This window comes from Strigops habroptila, chromosome 2, assembly GCF_004027225.2.
Source record: "Strigops habroptila isolate Jane chromosome 2, bStrHab1.2.pri, whole genome shotgun sequence".
Taxonomy (NCBI): Eukaryota; Metazoa; Chordata; class Aves; order Psittaciformes; family Psittacidae; genus Strigops; species Strigops habroptila.
In genome coordinates, this window is record NC_044278.2 from 106,598,678 (window position 1) to 106,615,319 (window position 16,642).

The 16,642-nt window shown below is 38.3% G+C and overlaps 1 protein-coding gene across 1 annotated transcript in view; it reads right to left on the bottom strand.

Moving 5' to 3' along the window:
* DDX10 (DEAD-box helicase 10) overlaps positions 1-16,642 on the bottom strand; it is a 164,529-nt gene that overhangs the window by 81,476 nt on the left and 66,411 nt on the right. The gene's annotated exons all lie outside the window — the stretch shown is intronic.

Sequence of the window (16,642 nt, forward strand, 5' to 3'; positions counted from 1 at the left end):
GAATGAACATAATGTACTTGTTATAGTAATTTCATCATCATAAATTAACTTTGGTTTTATATAACACTACCCACTTTTCCCTTCCTTTTAAATTTAATTGTACTGCTTTTGAATAAATGTGGATTTTGCATTCTCCGTACACAGAAAAATAAGTCTACAGGGACAACATACGAGCAAATGTCTTTCTTGTTAGCTATTCACCAAAATATACAGCTCAGACCTAGACATGTCTTGTGCTTACTGAAATTTAACAATGAAGTTTCATAAACTAGAGTTGATGGAAATGCAACACTGATTTAGCAAAGAATCATCCACCAAAGGGAAGACATGTCATCACTCATCCCCATCCCTCTCCCATTGTCACACCAAGGCCAGCAATGCAGCCAGGTTACATGAAGGCCACAAGCAAGGAGATAGGAGTGGCATCACCATTTAAGTGCCAGCCAGACCATATGCAAGAAAAGGTTCAACATTTGGCCATGAAAGGTACTTCTGCTATCCAAAGAGATGTCTCCGGTCTTCCCACTTCCCCTAGTGAATTGTTGGGAAGGACACATCAGGTACATATGTCAATAGCTGGACCACATGAATTTAAGCTATACAAACTAAAACATCCACATTCCTGAAGCATTTTTATGAGTACTGACAAAAAAGCTGCAAGATGCTCGTTTTCAGGCTGAATATCCACCTTTGTAATTTACAGGATGTGGTCCCAAGAAATTGCCCTAAATTAAGAAATTCTCTCTTGATGGACATCTCTTGGCTGGACTTCACTTCTCTACCACCAAAGAATTATCCCACTTGAGCCTTAGCTAAGCCCCTAGGCACACACACAAATTGACACATGGCCTTAAGTGAAGAAACTGGAGCCACCAGGCACAGCAAAGAAAACAGCCTGGAGCTGGTAATACAGTGGGGACGCAGCAGCTTGTGTTAGCGCAACTGGGCCGCTGCAATGCAATCATGATCACCCCCAGGTCACCCTGCAGGTCTGCCCCATGCTCATTCTAACTGCAGTGAGATACAAAATGCCCAATTAACTCAGCTGAAGCAACTTTACACACTCTAATTCAAACAAACTGGTGTAGTGAAAAACCAGGAGTTTGAAAAAGCAATTTGAAACAGATGAGAGAAATGGAAGGAAAAAAATAGGTTTAGGAAAAAGATCTGTTATCACCACTTTAAAAGTTTTTAAGGATTTTTGAGGGTTTTGCTGACAGATCTATTCCTTACAGGTAGTCTCTATGGGCTAATGTGTTGGTCCTACTGCCATCTCACTTCATGTCTCCACTAAAAAAGAATCTAGATAGGGAGCATAAGAGGTAAGGGAAATATTCATCTCCAAAAAACCCAATAGTTTCTGAAGCAGTTTCCTGGGTTACGTATGGCAGATGACATTTGTTCAGTCAAGAATAATCTGTCTGAAAGTCAAGATTTCTAGGATGGTGAGAAATGTTTCCCATTTCAATCGTAAGTGTTTTCACATTGTGCCAGGAACCACTCATTGATCACAGCTGGAAGAATCCCAAATCCCACTTACCCAGAAAGTGCATGACTCCAGAATATGAAGGCAGCTAGAGAGAGTTTTAACAACAGAGAAAAGGATAGGGAAAGCAAGAAAATCAGGAACAATGGCAGACCAACTGCCAATGCGGAAAATTGATTTTAAGTATGCGCACATCTTATTCTAGATGAAGCAAAAACAAACTCTTAAAACTTTTCAGCAGAAAAAATCTTTCCTAAATATAAACTACGTAAGAAACATTGCTGAGTAGGAAGACATCCATGTTCTCCTCATGGCCAGTGATCTTTATCTATTCAAACAGTAATCCAAGATGGAAACACTTGAAATAAAGAGTAATTTAAACTCCTCTTTTCCAAAGTAAGTATTTTCTCAAGTTCTGTAACTGTGATAATGAAGATGTGGCTGTTGCAAACAGAGCAGTTTGTAAGAACAGCCAATTTAACCTTCTGCAGAAGCTGCTCAATTTAAAACCACAAAGTATATTACTTTGAGATTACGCTTAAAGCATTTCATACATATTTTTTCCCCCAAGATTGTGAAAGATCATCTATAACAGGAAGAAAACTCAAGGAAGTAATTTTTCCTACTGCATCTACAGAAACTGAGGTTATCCCACTGTATTGTTGCATATATACTGGTTTGATTTGTCTCAAAAGGGAGAAGATACTATGGCTTAATCCTACTCTGGTAGGGGAAAAAAATTCTGAAATGCTTTTACAAGCACTTTTTAGAGTGCTTCCATGCTTGAACAGTAGAGCTTGTTATGGTGCAGTAACTTTTTATCATGCATTCAACAGTTTTTATTCCTGTAGCCTTTTACAGAAATGTAGGTAAGATTCTTTTTATCTATCATTTTCAACTGCTCTAAGGAAAAACATAAAAAAGCATATCCAAGTTTAGGCTAACGCAGAGAAGCAAGTCTGAGAAAACATTATGGATAAAAGGTAATCTTTCATTTCAGTCTAGTGTGCCACTACCTCTTACGCTTTGTCTAACATGAAACTTCCCTTATAAAGTAAGGAAATTTGACTAATTTGTTTTTAAATGGAAAAAGCAGCTCAGGTTATTCAGCGGACAATAATCAGGACATGATAAGAAGCATGACAAAAAGTTCACACTACACTGCACAAGCAAGCTTCTTTCAAGGACATAACCGTAATACATTTTCTATCAGTTTACAGTGCCCAGAAGATAACTGCCATAATTTATTATCTTATTTATCTACTTTACTGTTTAGAACATTGGTAGGTTTCAGTATTTAGTACAGCTGCAGGAAAAATAATGAGACAGCTTCAATTCATCAGTACAAAGAGATGGTATTTTAGCTAGGGTAGAACCGGAACGTTCAGTTATCAAAACCTCGTATTACACAGAGCCAGTCCACCAGTAAATATTTCTTCTTAACATATTTTATACCCACCTTTAATACAAGCTGGTGCAAAACAGATTATTAACTTTATAATCCATCTGATCACTTATTTAGAGGGCTTTAACAAAATTTGTATTTTAGTAAGTTCCACTCTCACCACTTAAAATACAACGTAGGTGAAGAAAAACGGATTTTTTTACTTTAAAAAATAATAAATAATGAAATCCACCCAGGAAACCGAATTTTTAAAACAAAAAAAGGGAGGGAAATATTTTTTCTTTCCTTTTCCATAAATATTTGCTCAATCAGGTTTTCTTGTTCAGTTTTATGGATCCCCCATTTGCATCTGGATTTGCGGTTCAGACGATACTCTTTTTTTTCTTTTTTGAGATTTGCGGATATTACGTCCTTTACTTGCAAAATTGTAACACTTGGATTTTCAAACGAGCCACTGTGAGTCTGTTTTCTTGTACAGGACTTTCAAATGATCATCAAAACGCTGGACAGTTAGCATGCTTCTCAATTGCTTGGGTGGTTAGAGAAATTCATTTAATTTTAAAGACATCAGGCTGCTTTCAAACCTTCCAAAAAGCTTATCGGGAAAATTGCTACATTTCTACAAAGAAACAGAGGTAAATAAAATTAATCTAAGAATGATACTTTTCTTTCAAAGATGAGCTGGAGAAAAGAAAAAAAAATATTTATCATTTTAAAATACCCAACACAAATTAATTTTCATCATTACTATGTTCTAGCTTCAAGGGCACACTATACCCCTAGCCACAAGTGACTCCTACTGACATAACCCAGATAAATCTATAGTGGTGAGCAGTTTACTGACCAGCAGGTACCTGCATGACTGTTACGAATTTTGCCATCTGGATTGTTATAAAGCCATTTTACTTTGAAGCATTACCATGAGATTTCAGATCAGATCCTGTAAAAAACTGCAATTGCATCACTTCTGCATTGAAAGGGACAATGATTCACCAACCAGTTTGGCTAAAGATTTTCTGTAGCAGAGTTTTAACAACTATGCAGCAAACTGCTTCATTAGCGCATTAGCCCATTCACTCTAAATAACCCAGCTGACAGTCACTGTCTGATATGTTATTTTTCAGCTCTAAAGGAGCCGTTTTTTCATAGAAGATACAGGCACAATTTGTAATGCAGCGCAAATATCAACTGTGTACAGGATAAATATATTCTATACAATTCATTTTTTTCCTTCCAAATATTCTTTGGAGCAAGCAGCGGGCATTCTGCAGAGAGCAGGACTATATTTTACAGACTTAGTGCTTTTCTTACCTGAAGCGCAGAATACAAGAGACCCACAAAGAAAGCATGGACAGAGCAAACAGGAAGAGCAGAGAAGCAGATGAGAAAGCAAAGGAAAACTATTTTCTCTCAGCTATCTCTGCACAAAGAAAGAGGTGATTTTGAGCAAGAGGTAAACATTAGGGGCTTTGAATCAACTCCTGGAGAAGCATTACCTTCCTTCTCCATTGCAGGAGGACTAGCCTACCTAAGAGAAATTTGTGATTATGGACACCCCTACCTCCCATTCTAGATGTGCTATAGCAATTTTCACTTGGACCCTCCCAAATGCACCAGCTCCTTGTTAAATATTCTTTTCCCTAGAAACCTTCATACTCTTTACATGCCTTCTGCTACTGTATCCCCACCACAAAAAGGTGGTGTGGTACTAAATCACACCAAATTTCAAAGGGCACAACTTACTAGCATCAGTCTTTCCACACAAATATCTTGATTCCTTGCTATTTTTGCTCTTTCCAGACTATCCGGACACTATACTAAGCTTGCCCTCATCAGCAGGCATACCTCATCAATATATTTCCATTCAATTCTTGTTGAGAAATCAAACATATTACTTAAATGAAGGGAGCTGAGTTAGGCTACCAAGGATTAAAGGATGATTTGACCAAGAGAAGCCAAACACTGAATAGTTTAAAAAATAAAATAAAATCATATGAATAGTGCTGTTCAGGCAAAACTTGGGCATGTCATATGTAAGAAAGAAAAACTCTCATTTATGTCCCTAGTGCTTTTGCACTGTATGAGAAGTGACTACTCTTTGCTGAGCAGTTAAGGTAAAAATCTTCAAAACATCAGTGAAATCTAGTCAAAACAGTAATGCAGCAATAGAAGAAAATACTTCATTGCAAGGCTGGAACAAATATTACTGTATTATTATTATTATTATTATTAAAGATCAATATTCACCAATATCCCCAATTCCAATATTCACCAATTCCAGTAAGCAGGTCCCAGGCACCCACAAATGTGGGTGTTGAATGCAGCAGAGCTGAGGATCGGCTCTCTGCCACCATAATAAACTTTACCTGCCAACACTGCTCAGGCTTATAATTACATATCCACATGCATTGCTACATTCTTATGGCAGAATGAGAAAAGAGTGCGCTACAATAAAAAAAAAAGATATTACAAAATTTCTCTCCATAGCTGGACAGATGGTACACTGCAACTACAGCTTACTACAACACTCCTAACTGTCGCCATTACCCTGTGTTTCCCCATCTGTGTTGTGTCCACCTGTTTTCTTGCCTTAAACTGGCAACTCTGCCACAGCATATATGCAATATGCTAAGTGCTCAGTGCAATGAAGTCCCAGCCTTTAGACGTTTTATAATCTATGCTAAACAAAATACAAATTGCATTTATTCAAGATTGTGTGTGGATTATTTAAAATGTACAAATCATGTGTTATATTTCTTTTTATTTAAAGGAAATAGAGAAACTTTTAATCTACAGAATTCAAGACAGACAGTCTCTTTATTATCTTGCCTCTTTGCTTCCTCCAACACTACCTGGCGTTCAGCTTGCCTCATCCCATAAACCTCAAGGATTAGTGTTGGTCCACAGACCAAAACTCAAGAACCAGCAACTTAGATGCATTTTGGCCCTGAAATGCTTCACTAGATTCTGCTGGACTCAGCCCGAAGTATCCACAGGCAGAAGATTCCCATTGCTTGTAAGACATTTAAAAATCTCCACTGGAACAGCAATGGAAGGCACAATGAAATACATGGTGTTTAGTTTTATCCTGCTGCTTCCCCATTGTCAGTATTGTGATTACAGTAAGTGCTCCTCGCCCACAGCTTCTCCAGGGGTATTTGTCAGTAGTCATAGTCTGCATCACTGCGAAGCAGCACATCTCCTTTGTGTGCCAACCTTCCCCTTTACAGTTTACAAGTCCTCGTTGGTTGTGTCCTGGACACTGCACTATAGAAGAAAACACACCACCAAATGCAGAACCTAGATCAGACAGACGCTGCCTTAATGCTGAGCCATAACCAAATCATTCTGCTAAAATATCACCCTACATTAGTGAAATACATGGCTAAAAGAAGACGAAAGCAAGCAATAAATATGATAAAAAGCATTTGATCAGTTGTTTTAATAAGCAGTTAAAGAGGAAACTGCATATGTTAAGCCTCTATACCAGGGGTTTTTTTCAAATGCAAACTGTTAACCTCTGAGACAAGCTTTATGCTTCAAAATCCATTACTATCTTTGCCTGTGCATCATTTAATGAAGGTAGAGATAGTGGGGATATTGATTCTAATACCTTACATTTCTTTCAAACTATATCCATAAAGCAATTTTTATTCTGATTGCAAATTTAATATCCTACTATTCTCTTTCTCTATAAATTCTTCTTAAAGCAATGAATACCAGAAATACCAAAGCTTAAACACTGTAGGGTATTGTTTCTGGAGCCTCCAGAGATGTATTTCCTAAATATATAGAGATTTCAATAAAGCTTTATATCAACCCAAAACGTTACTGGAAAATAATGTATTCATGAAGGCAGAAATGCAAATTGCAGCTAACAGAGGTTATATAACACAGTAACTAAAAAGCACAGAAGCTCTGAGAATAAAAGCCATCTAAAAGAACCAACCAAACAAACAAGAAGCATTAATCCAAGCAGGCATCTTCTGAAATTCCTTTTCGTCCTCTAAAGATCAGTTTACCCAAAAACATTTCAAGCATTTGCTCATTTACTACTTCTACATATACCACTTACAGTGCTGTGGTTTCTTCTCATGCAGGACTTTTTTAGGGGGGAAAAAAAACCAAAAACCAAAACCTAAAAACAAAACCACAAGAGTTTATCCCAGTGAAAGTGAGAAAAGAGAAATGAAAGGAGAGATGAAAAATCAAAAGGAAATAAAAGATTTAACTTCCCATCAAAAAGGGAAGATGCAGCAGTACAGAGCAGTAGAGCTGTTTTTTGAATCAGAGCATTAGCTCATTAGAGACCAAATAACTTCCAGAGGCAGAAAATGCAGCAAGAAGAAAAAAGAAAAATAAAAACTTCTTTTAGAAGCAACACAGCAGTGCAAAGCTAAACTGTAAAGCAATTGTTACTGAGAGGCTTCCCAGTTTTATGTACAGGAAGGTTATAAAAGAAATGGTAGGCTAAAGGTAAACAAATGAGCTCTTCAGAGGCACACAAAAGGTTAGAGGCACGTCAGCTGGGGCAGGAATACACTGAATATAAGGTGATACATCAGGAGAGATGAACAGAAAGTTAAAGATTTCTACAGTAAGTGGTAATGCAACGATTCATCATCTGTTAAAAGCAGATTTGAATATTTGCGTACACAGCCAATGACAAAAATACTTGACTGTTCACAGCAACTACCATGGCCAGTCTAAGAAAAACTTCCAATTTTGGACCATTTTGATGTAACTATCACAGTCACTAAATAATACCCCGAAAATGAACAAAAGGAGGAACACTAACAGGAAAATAAGGTGATTATTTAGCATAATTTTTAGCAAAATATAGTTTGCCATTATTAAACTAGTAAAAAGAAGTATGTACAGGAGAGCAGAATAAAATTTAAGGACAAAAATAAGGGATATGACATTAAATAAACTTTTCAATAAATAAGTAATAAACTAAACCAGCCCACGATTCCTACAGTTTGGGATGAAGTATATTCTATTGATGGCTATATGAAATAAAGATGGATTTATTTATTGTGAGAACTGATAGATTACAACTTTTCTACTGTCCTTTTCTCAGGTATGGGGGTTTTTTATTGCCATCTTTGGCCATTAATGGTCTGATATGAAACGGACATTAAGAAATCTCATTTCCTTTCCCCCAGGCACTACAGAAAGATGATAGGAAAACCAGCGCATATTCCTATTACAACATGCTGAAGAAATAAGACCCAAGTAACAACAGCATTAAAAACTGTCAGGTTGCACTTTAGGAAAGCACTTTTTGGGGAACTGCAGATACTACCCACAGAGTTTAATTTGGCCTGGCGTCCCTGAAGATTGCATTTCGTTCTCTCCGTGGAACTGGTCCCTCTGGACTTAATGCTTCCCTTGAAGTGGAGTATCAGTGTCACGAGCTCCAGCATTTACTGCCTTGGATGCTCTGAGCATGAAAAATTAAAGCCCCAAAAGGGCAGGCTGAGAAAGTAAGCAACTAGAAATCAGCTGGAGGGTTTGCCAACAACTGTGAAATTCTTAAGAATATATATCTAAGCAAAACCAACTTTGTAGAATTATAGAGTTTCCTGAATAAATAACCATTTCAGGACAACTTACTGAGAACCCTCCAAGGAACATAAATAGGGATCATGTAAGAAAAAGAAATCATACAAGTCAGCTAATAGAACCGAAGTCAATCTGATTCCTAGAACTGCACATAAAGACAGAATAAGAAAAATACTAGGGGAGTTGTTATGCTGGAAGAATAAGTGATTACAGATTATGTGAACATGCTTTCAGAACGAGACAGCATAGTAACAAATGGAGCCAAAGGAAAATAGAGCAACTATCACCAGGTGACTAAGTGGGATGAGAAGATCTGGAACAACATTTGGTGGAAACAGTAACAGAAGACATAAAAATATAAAATGGGACAAGATTCAGCGGGGGTTGACCAAAGATGCCAGGCTTAACAAATACTCTTCAGTTATTAAAGAAATGGTTTTAAGAACAGAAATGCTGAAAAACCTGTTCTTCAAGAAAGCTTTTGATACAGTGCTACATGGAAAATTACTACTCAAGTCGAAGAAGAGAGACTGCTGTAATTTAGCTACCAGTCATCTAGCAATACTGAAGATAGCATGAAGGTGTTACTGCAAGTTTAACAGCAGGACTGCAGAGGAGGTTACACGTCCCTTAAGAGCCTAAAAGCCCTGTGGGCGGCACAAGGAACCGATAGCGTAAGTAGCCTATGAATGAAGCTTCCAAAATAACACCAGCAGCTGCCACTGTGTGATTTGAGACTCCCTAAGCATAACAGAAAAGGAAAAGCCAAAAATCATCCATGAAAAGGTAAGGCAATATGAAGAGCTGGAGGGAGAAAGGAACTGCTGACATAAAATGAAGTCCTATCAGCTTGTTTCTAGTGCAAAAGAACAAAAAAGAGGAAAATTGTAAAAGGTGACAAGAGCAAAGAACTGCAAAGGCACCCAAAGAAGATGAATCTGCCTGGCTGGTCGCTGGCCATCTCCAGGCCCTCAGCTGCTCTCAGGATTATCTGCCTCCAGCTCAGGATTATCTGCCCCCAATCCAGCTCAAAAAAGCTCCTACCAACAGGTTCCCACAGCCCAGCTCAGCTGAGCACCTCTCCTACAGCAGCTGCTCTCAGAGGAGTTGGCACCTGCATCCTGCTTGCTCGCTGCTCAGCTGCCCACTACCCACATTTATCACTGTGGCAACAGAAATATTAGACTTAGCATTGCTATTTTCAGAATTCTCATTACTTTTGCACGACTATGTTAATGATATTTTTGGAGGAAAAAGAACAGGGAGACAGCCCCAGCCTGGGAAGACTAGGAAAGACTGTAACGGATAAAATAGTGCAGGATGAGAGGGCAGACCCCCTTATGCCTTGATAAAGAGTTCATTTATAGAAAAGAGCAAAGGATATGTTTTGCAAAGTAGGAAGGTTGTTAACAGGATCTTCCAAGGATTTCACCTAGGATTTATACTGGTCCACACATTCCCAAGAACTTTTGAAGCAAGAGCAAATAACTGGGTTAGAAAACCTGTACACAACAAACTTATTAAGAAGGATCACAGCGGTACTGAGCAACTTGATAATAAAATGATGTATTGAATTACAGAAAACACAAAATAATGCAGAAAAATGGCTATACAGCACTATCCATGCACTTATGAGTTCTACATTAGCTATATCACCCAAAGACCTCAAAATCACTCTGCATCATTTTTCAAACATGAGCTGACCACTTAACTGCAATCAAAAAGGCAAAAAGCAACAAAACAGAAAACTCGTGTATATCCATGATACACTCTGCTACATTTGCTCTGATCATCCTCACTCAGACATACAGGCCCTTTGCAAGAGATACAGAACAAGCAACACAGATAATCAGAGGTATGGAGCAGCTTCAGAGCTGCAGTTGCAGTACAGAGCAACCACAAGCAAAGCCTACATGTCAAACAGGGATGAGGGTGTGTAACATACTAAATGCTCTAGAAAACTCTCCTTCATACAACATGGAATTGAAATAAAAGATGATGGTGCTTGTACATGCAATCGTAGGAACCTGAATCCTGAAAACTAGGAGTCCATTCCAAGACTTTGTGTTCTTAAAAGAAAAAAAGATTTCCAAGACAATAAAACTCTTCTAAATTTCACCAGTTCCAAAGACAATGCTGCAAATCTGTGAACCTCAACCAAATACAAGGAAGGAGTTAAAAGAAAAATTGAGATGAAGGAGAAAATTGTGAAGGTCTGTATAGTGACGAATATCCTGGTGGCAAACAAGATTCAATGTGACCTTGCAGAGCAGAAATAATAGTTACAGGAAGAGAGATAAGGATATGAAGACTTGACAAATCCAATATTGTTTCAACAGAGATCTGATACTAGAATCTTCTTGCCTTCTAGTTATATTCTAGAAACATACTTTCTTGTACAGTAAATTTCATCTGTAGAACTACTGAATTCAAACTACACTATTTCATAAACTGCATCAGATAGAAAATAACATTTAAAATTTTGTGTCACTGTCCAGAACCAGAGATTTAATTTCTCCCTTCCCTCCAGTGACGCACCTATACTTCAAGAAGGAACAGAGGAATGACATCAGCTGCCTTATCTTCCCTGTGAAAGCTGTGGCAGATTTTAGTGTTAAAGAAGACCTTAGAGAGTTCTCTGAATTCTTAATACTGCAATTGGCATGCAGTCTGGAGGCACTGACTGCAGAAACTTTTCCTGTTTCGTCAGCAGCACCGACAAACAGGCCTGAGTGTAAGGCCAAACACTTGATGCAACTTGATAGCTTTACTTGATCCCAACAAACCCTCAAGGAAAATACTGAAAACCAACTGCTTAGCTCCCAGAATCCCATCACTGGTCAACCTCACAGATGATCCCCATATGGCTACCCCGTTTGGCTGATACCTACCACCAGGCAGTATCAGCTCTACACCTGAAAAGTCACACACACATCTGGGTAAGTAGCAAAGATTCACATTGGTGTGCCATGAAATAGACTGGTGCAGATTGTTCAAGGTTAACCTTACATTGTAAGCCGCCATTTTTGGATGCACTGATTGAGTCTGGGCATGCTGTGAAATCATTTTTAATTCATAATCCCAGTCACTTGTTTTAACAGCTTACTATTTTTTATGCTATGTTCCCAATGGAAGCATGGAATTTCAACTGAATATGTAATAGGAGTTTTAGGTATTCAGAATTTACATTTGAAGCTTTCATAAGCAAATTAGAGCAAACAATTATAAATCTTTGCCTCCTTTAAATTGGAAGTCACAGTACAGTAACATCTCAATATCAAGAATGAGAACTGCATAAACATGCAGTGAAAAAACATTGACTTTGTAAGAGAGAACACTACATTTAGAAGTCACTATGCCCCACTGTTTCAAGTAATCTCTTAAGGCAAGGACTAATGAGAGTAGCAAGTCGTGAAAAGGTCCCCTACAGCCTGTCCAACCACAGTGCACTCCTCCATTTACAGGCAAAGGAAGACAACCAAGTCCTGGGGAATGCAGTTACAACACTGAGCTGAAGAGGACAACAGTTATAGCTGGTTTCAGTGGACATCTCTCCATCCCGAATGCCTTCCTTAATCACCACCAGAACTAAACTGGGTCAGAGGAAACACCCATTGACATATGAACTGTTCACCAGAAATATGTGCAATCACATTTGTGGGTATGCATATACACGTATTCATCTAATTTGTACTCTTCCAAGAATTAAAGTAAATTGATAGAGTAGATCACAGGCATTTTGTGCTGAATAAACATCAGTGATAATGAGTAGTAAGTAGAGAGGAAAGTTACTCAACAAAAAATATGTATTAAAAATGGCATCGTTTAAACTAAGCCATAAAAAAATACGATCAGCATTAAGGGTGTGGGTCCTATGATGTTTCAGTTTGCATGAAATGATGCTTTGAAATTATTCTCCTGATTATCCCCACCTAACAGGTTTTGTTGAGAACAGTAGAGCAGTCTCAGAGCACATGGGATGGGTTCCTTTTGGATGAAGCAAGACTTGCAGATGCACCCTAGGAGTGCACCTCACATGTGCTGACTTCTTATGGGCAGTTGGTCCACAGGAACAGATGGTATCAACTATATCATAAAAGCCTGTGTGTGTAGAGTAGACACAGGGTTTGCTCTGCAGATTCACTCTCACTGTATTACACAACTTGTCTCTACAGCCACAGCCAAAGCCACAGATAATCCTGTATTTCCACTCTATCAAGAAGAAAGAACAGAAGCCAACAGATCTCTCAGATTTTAAGTATCTTGCCAGTTCATACGTCCTCAGTTCTCCCCTCACAGTGCCAGCTTGGTATACAGTCTTTTATCGAACACAGCCTATGTGCTGTCACAAATGGGAGAAAGTGTTAACATACTGATCTATATTTTAGTGGAAACAATCATTTAAGGGCTAGAGACCACTGACAGCATCACGCCGTATTTGCTAGCTAAATTCATGTGCACACTGAAAAAAGCCTTGCAATCTGCTGACAAAGATTCTTCTTCCAAATGCAACATTAGCTCCCATGAAACTAATCCGTAATCACTTGGCTCATCACAAAATTCACCCTATGTACAAGAATTAGGCCTGCTGAACTCACTAATAATAGACACTAAAAAAAAAACCAGGATCAGAGGATTTTGGAGAAACAAAAGCAATACACTAGAGATGGACTTTATTCAGACACAAATGAGACACATCTGTGTTACTAGGATGCCCTGCCAGAAAGGATGATGATATATCTAAAATTAAACAAACTATGCTAGGACATGCCCTTATTATATCTCGATTAAGCAGGTTCCTGACACGGTAAAAAACTCCCAATAAAATGAAGCACTCCTGGAAGAGGTAAAGAAGGAGCACGAATGCCCCAAAATGTTCTAGGGACTGGGTAGTTAAAGGTGTTGTTTTTCCCAATGCAAGAAGAGAAAAGCATTTCAGGTTACTTAAACCCCTGGTCCGTTTTCTATGGGCACAGTGTGCCTTTGTCAGACTCCTACTCTTCCATTTATACTTTGTCTACATAAAACATGACATAGTTTGTTGTAACAAATAATTCAAATTAAGTTTTTTAAAGCTTAATCTGATTATACACAAGCATCCTGTAATGGGAAGGGAACAGGTACATAACTACTGACCTCTAGAATCTACTTGTACAATGACTCACTATCCTATATATTAAACATACTTTTGTTAAAGTTTATGAACTTTATAACCTTGCAGAGATTCAAGGAGGTGTCCCTATCAGTAAAAAGGCTTAGCACTATTTAAAACAGAAGGCACCAGTTCAGATCTTGCAGCAGACTTCTTTACTGGAGAACGAAGCCAACAAAATAAGCTGCAACTGATGCTTCTTGCACAAATGACACACAACAGGCCAGAGCACTTGGTAAGGGCTCGCCCCACCAGCTTCCACAGAGCTGTGGGGTGACACCATGCTCAGACTTTTCCCCGTCCCCCACCATCCCAAGGGACATGTTTTGCACACAGTGATGACATGACCTACAAAGTGCAGCCCTGCAGAAGGCATGCAAGCTTTAGCTGCAGGGAAATATGAGGTGGAAATCAGCCAGTCCCATCCCACATGCAAGATGTGACACTTCAATATTGAAGCCAATGTTCGCTCCCCTTTTTCAGCTGAGAGGATGATGATCGGTGTAAAAATTCAGAAGAATGGCAGGTTTTCTGCTGTTGTTCCTAAGAAAGCAAACTACAAAGTATGCAGCCTATCTGCAATCCGAGTAAAAGACTTAAGCTATGCATCAGGTCTTCACCTACAAAAAGATCCCTTAGCTTTTAACACATATATGTTTATATATGTACAAATCATTTCCTTGTCAAAAATAAAGAGCAATAAGAAGATAAAGAACCTATTTTTCTTTTAAATACATTAAAAGCTCCAGGCTGAAGAGGGAAAACTAAGAATGTATACCAGAAGGTTCACAGTTTTTCTTTAAGTTTAAAATCTTCTTAAACAACTCCTATTTAAAACAACTTTCATTAAGTTATCACATTCTCATCAAATTAAGAAAGCATTCCAACTAGTTTTCAGTTTAGTTTTGTACAGTTAAACTTCCAACTATTTCATTTAATATCCACTAAATTATCAATATTTATGAGTGGAAAAGGCCCCAAATTAAATATTTATTATATACTCAGGCAGCAACTTGCTTACAATGACACTGGGAGAGGGGATGCAAATTAATATTTAATTTACCCAGAAGGTTATTCTGCTACTTCTTAAATATATACAGCTAAAGGCAATTTGAATATACTGTCTCATCCATATCTCAAGGTTCATTACTGGGGAGGGGAGAAGGTTTAAGAACCAGAATAGCATTTTAACACAGCAGTTCTTGGTCTGCAATGAACTTGGGGGTCGGAGGATTTCTCCAAGAACGCACTCTGGCTCTATCATTTAAATACTATGAAAATAAAGGCATCACTTAGAGGAATAGATATTGCACTGGGTGCTCTGAAAATATGATCAAACTTGTGTGATTCTATGTTGCAGCTCTAAGCATCCCCCTAAAACACTAAAATACCACTTGAAAACAAGTACAGCAACACTTATAAAACAAAATTTTCCTTCAAAGCACAGTATAAGGCTGTTGACTTGGTTCTTAGTTTGCTGACTCAACACAGGAACAGGTAAATCAGAGTATTCTACTGAATTAGCACACCACAGACCTGGAAACCAACACTGATCTAGGCAAGCATTTTGTTCTAATTGTTATAAGGAATAAAGTCAGGCAGAGTAAGTTCTGCTGTTTAAGACCAATGAAGGGAAGATTCACCACAGGTAGAATGAAAAATGTCTTCAGTCCCATATTTTAATGATAAATCATTCCTTCAAGTGAGTGAGTCAGCCACAGATTTGATTATGAGCACTTCAGGTTTTCCCAACCACCATTCTACAGAGCCATGTATGACACTAGCAAGTGTCTGTGTTGTACAGAACAAGCAAATCATACATACAGTCCATACACTCTCAAGATATCCAAAGCAAATACTTTTTTATAAAAAAGAAAAACTCATTTGCACCCATATAATTCAAAGCAATATATTCAAGAAGAATAAAGCACATACAGGGACGAAGACTCTTCTTTTAGAAGTGGTGTAAATTACCTTAAAGATTTTTTACTTAACCAACTTCAAAACAGATTTTAAATTTAACTATTCCTGTCATTCCTTAACATCACTGAACGAGCAGAAGAAAGTTCTGTTGGTGTTTTCATAATGAAAACCAATAAATGAATAAAGTATTTCCTACTCTATTTGAGGGACAGTTCCAGTAATTACACAGACACACTACCCCCCAAAATCTCCTGAAGGCAGCACAGTATCAAGCTACCTGGGAAAAATTGAAGCAAAATTCTAGTCCTTAACTTTTAAATCTACAATCTCAAGTTCTGTATTTGCACCTGCATCTAAACCAGTATGCACACTTGTCTGCGCCAGTTTCAATTTCCACCTGAAACTGGATACCAAGTTAAGAAAAAGAGGGCAGCACAGTAATCCTAGAACCCATTCCAGAACTCTTCTGAAATCAGCAGTAAAAGGCTCACTGTGCTGCTTGCCATGTTCATGCCACATTATAATGTATAAAGCTGTTCAACCATCAGCTCTGGAATATTTGCAGAGTACAACCATAAGGTTTTTGGCTTATCAAAGTGTATTACTTCACCCTGACGTGCCATTGCAGAGAAGACATGTTGAGGAGCTGATTGCTGAGTGTCTCAGGCATCCAGTAGTGCTGGCTGTGCTGCAAGTTAAGGTCACTATGCTGAACAGCTGAAGCTGATTATACTTCGGGATGGTCCTGATACTCCTTAGTTTACATGCCTGTTCAGCAGGTGTATTACCAATCTGCCACATAACCACGTTAAAACTGAATCACAGAAGGACCTTGAAAGATCATCTGGTCCAGCCTTTGATGGGAAAGGGAGCCAAGATGAGATTATCTAGCACCCTGTCCAGCCATGTCTTGAAAACTTCCAGCAGTGGGGGCTCCAGCACGTCCCTGGGGTGGCTGTTCCAGTGACTGACTGTTCTCCAAATCAATTACTCTCAAAATAGTTATTTTTTAAAATATTTTATCTTGATACTGTGCAGCTCTGAGAATGCCCATGGACATCAAGCAAGTGCTTAAAAGAATGCCAGTCTTTATCCTCAAGATCCTGCC